Below are 4,176 nucleotides of genomic sequence, written 5' to 3' on the forward strand. Positions count from 1 at the left end.
GTCCTTTGGGGGGCTGGATATCTAGGATCAAGAGAGAAGAACAAAGAGATTCAGGAGAAAAGGGGGAGGGCAGGGGGTGTGGCCTTTTTGCCCCCGACACTAAAATGGAAACCAGATCCGACCAGGTGAAGAACCAACTGGTCCAGGTCTTCAAGGCAAACACGACCGTTCCGTGTGCAAAACCTGGGCACCTAGACAAGTGGCATCTCTTCCTGTATTTGTACAAGATTGCGCAATCTTCACACAATGCAAAATTAAACAAAATATTCCTCTGCAAAGTTCAGGGTCTTCTTATTATTTTTTATTTGTGCTTTGATTCACCAACTGGGCAACCTGTCTGCATCTTCTAACCCTCTCAGGTTGCGACGGTGGCTCTGCCTTCATTTAAGGAACATGGCCTCCTTGGAGCAGATCCGAGCATCAGGGTTTCTCTCCAAAACTAGCCTGTGGACTAAAGGATTCACATGATCCAAAAGTCAGGGTAGACAAGGAAGATGGACACAGGGTTGGTGAGACACGGCAGAAGGGTTTCTGGTACAAAAGTAGCAGCAGGAGCAGCAGGACAGATAATTCCAGGGGAGGCCTTGAGTCATAGGTCAACAATTCCTGCAAAGAAAAGCTCCTTTCACTCAAGAGAGTAAAACCACACATTCTTTAAACTTTTGGGTATCCAGAACAGAATGCTCTTGTCACCCACAAAAAAACCCTTGTCCTTGATAGGTGTTCATAAAGAAGATCTTCAGGGATTCAAGCCTGGCTTTTATTGTGCTCTACAGGGGCCCAATCTCTGCCTCTCAGAACAATTCTTCCTTCTATTCTCTCCAGCATCATCCCTTGCTGGCTCCCAAAAGGGATCATCCCAGAGTCACCATTTGATGTTTAAACAGGATCCATTTAGCTGAAATATCTTGGCTCAGGATGAGGGGGAAGAACTCCGAGCCTGTGTTTCTTGGGGTGCTTCTAAGTATGAGGGAACTCGAAAGAGAAATGTCAACTCTTCGTTCATTGGGCAGCTACACTATAGTGGATCAGAGCAGGTGAAGAACCAACCGGTCCCTGTGTTCAAGGCAAACACGACCGTTCTGCGTGCAAAACCTGGGCACCTGGACAACTGGCATCTCTTCCTGTATTTATACAAGATTATACAACCTTTACATATTGCAAAATTAAACAAAATATTTCTCTGCAAACTTCAGAGCCTTCTTATTTTTTTATTTGTACTTCAACAAACGGAATGTTCTTGTCGCCCACAAAAAACCCCTTGTCCTTGATATAGGTGTTCATAAAGAAGATCTTCGGAGATTCAAGCCTGGCTTTTATTGTGCCCTACAGGGGCCCAATCCTTTGGTTCAGATGAATTTTCAACTAGAGATCAAGACATTCTCGTCAGAGAATTATAAAAGGATTGTTGGAAACTTAACTTGGAATTTTTTGATGTCCTACACCAAAGAGGAAGTGAGAAGTTCAATTGGGGGTCCCAAAAAATCTTTCATTGAGGGATAACAGACTTCTCACTTCTAGAGCTGTGAGAAAACACAGAGAACCAGGGAAACTGTCAGCTAACCGGAGGCATCAAAATACACATTGGAAGAAGGCAGTTGAATAGATTTATTTATTTTAAAAAATTACGTGACCACCAACTCACTCTCTGTGACATGGAGCAGCTTACAAAGATTCTGTTTAAATCAGAAAAGGAGGACTAGGGATAATATGACAGTGAGAAGAATTAATTGGTGGAATGGCTTCTCTCCAGAATGGTGGGTGATCCATCACTGGAAGTATTTAAAGAAGAGATTGGACAGCCATTTTCTGAAATGGCATAGGGTGACCTGCTGGTGCAGGGGTTAGACTAGAAGACCTCCAAGATCCCTTCTAAATTCTCTTTTATTTAAGGTAAAACAAAGAATAGAGTAGAGTAGAGTAGAGTAGAGTAGCGTAGCGTAGCATAGCGTAGCGTAATGTAGCATAGAGTAGAGTAGAGTAGAATAGAATAGAATAGAATACAGTAGAGTAGAGTAGAATAGAATAGAATAGAATAGAATAGAATAGAATAGAATAGAATAGAATAGAATAGAAAACATGGAATGGAATGGAATGGAATGGAACAGAACAGAACAGAACAGAACAGAATAGAATAGAATAGAATAGAATATATGGAGTGGAATGGAAGAATAGAATAGAACAGAATAGAACAGAATAGAATAGAATAGAATAGAACAGAACAGAACAGAACAGAACAGAACAGAATAGAATAGAATAGAATAGAATAGAATAGAAGTTGGAAGGGACCTGGGAGGTCTTCTAGTCCAGCCCCCTTCTCGAGCAGGAGCATAGATCGTGCTATTTGGGCCATGTGTTTCCTCTGATATGTTCCTATTCCATTTGTACATTTTCTGGATGCGCCAGAGAAGAGATCTACTCCATGATTAATTTTCTACAATCTGGATTCCTAAAGAATACCTTCCTTGCCTACAACCCCAGCCTGTCCTGCAGATATCACGAAAAGAGTCTCAACAACAGTCCTTTGCTACTGACCAATCCATGTTTGGGACCTGTTACCCTGTCCAGAAGACTTGCATATGGAGCAGGATCTAATAGGAGAAAACACCCAAGTCCCCAAAGCCAACATTTGCAGGGGGTCTGAAGGCCTTTTAGAGACACTGAAGTGCTTCAAATTCACGTGGAGTCCAAGAGAAGATTCTCTCTTTCCTAAATTCCAGGTAGTTCCACAAATTTCCCTAGCAAGGGCTGTGGCCGATGGATTTTGGCACCGTGCTGCCCAGTCAGAGTGGTGGGATCCCTCCATCAGCACACCCCGAAGACTTGCAAATGGAATAGGAACGGATCAGAGGAAACGTGGAGTCCAAATCAGTAGATTTACGATCTCTGCCCCTCAGGCAATTCTTCCTTCTATTCCCTCCAGCATCCTCCCTTGCTGGGTCCCAAAAGGGATCATCCCAGAGTCACAATTTGACGTTTCAAAAGGATCCATTTAGCTGAAATATTTTGGCTCAGAATGAGGGGGAAGAACTCGGAGCCTGTGTTTCTTGGGGTGCTTCTAAGTATGAGGGAACTCGAAAGAGAAATGTCAACTATTCCTTCATTGGGCAGCTACACCATTCCATTGTTTGCCCCCCCCCCCAGGAATACACATGCTTAACAGATATCTTATGATCTCTCTCCAGATTAAACGCAACGTTAATAACATTTCTCCTTCGCTCCCTGTTTGTTCTGACCCAAATTGGATCTACCGACTGCCTTCTTCCTGTGTATATTCTGAGGTCTCAAGTTGGCTGGTTCAATTAACATGCCTTGGCTCAGAATTACATAGAAGAACTTTGAACAAAAGCTTTAATTCTCAGACTTTCACTACCATCAAGGATAATTAGGGCTTTAAAAAGGAACTTTGGCTACTGATTGAAGAAAAACTTTGCACTTATTAGACAGCAATTTTTGACAGTTATCGTTGTGCCCAAAAGGAGAATGAGTCTCCACCTATTCAAATTCCATTATGTCCCCCACCTCACTATTTTTCCCCCTGTTGTCTTCCTGTGCCAATAACTGATTCAACTAATAATCCTTGGCTAAATACATCGGGGCTTAAGACAGATCTGCAACGGTCTTTGCTTATGCAATGCAAACATTGGACACTGTGCAAAATTATTGTCCTGTCCCTCTTAGCATGCCTAGAGGCATAAGCTGTGAACAGAGACGTGGCATTCCCTCGTTTGGTTCCTCATTAAAAAAAAGTTCACAATTGCAAAACCACCACTCTCATATTCGAGATAGTATCTTTTCAGGATAATCTACTGAGTATTTTTAATTTTATTTTTTTTTCATGTTACATCCATCATGCACGCCCTATCCTTCATGCAGGAGACCTGTAAGGACCCACCCCACTTTGCATCTTAAGAAGACAGAACTCTTGGAATAATTCTTCCAACAGGAATCCTTTATTAAGAGAAAATGGTTGCAGGCATGCTAGACAGGACTTGGGGTTCAAGCTCTTCCATTCAAGGTTTTAAGGGGTTCCCCAGTAGTCCCACCCAATCAACCCCCCTTCCAGTGATAGTTTCAAGTATCACAATTCCGCCCCCTTTCTTCTTTCTTCCGTCTGGATGGGGACTTCAGATAACTACATGAAAGGCAACTACCCTCCTTTGGTATGCTAACGCT

This window comes from Crotalus tigris, unplaced genomic scaffold (genome assembly GCF_016545835.1).
Source record: "Crotalus tigris isolate CLP2741 ecotype Arizona unplaced genomic scaffold, ASM1654583v1 scf7180000024444.201059, whole genome shotgun sequence".
NCBI classification, from domain to species: domain Eukaryota; kingdom Metazoa; phylum Chordata; class Lepidosauria; order Squamata; family Viperidae; genus Crotalus; species Crotalus tigris.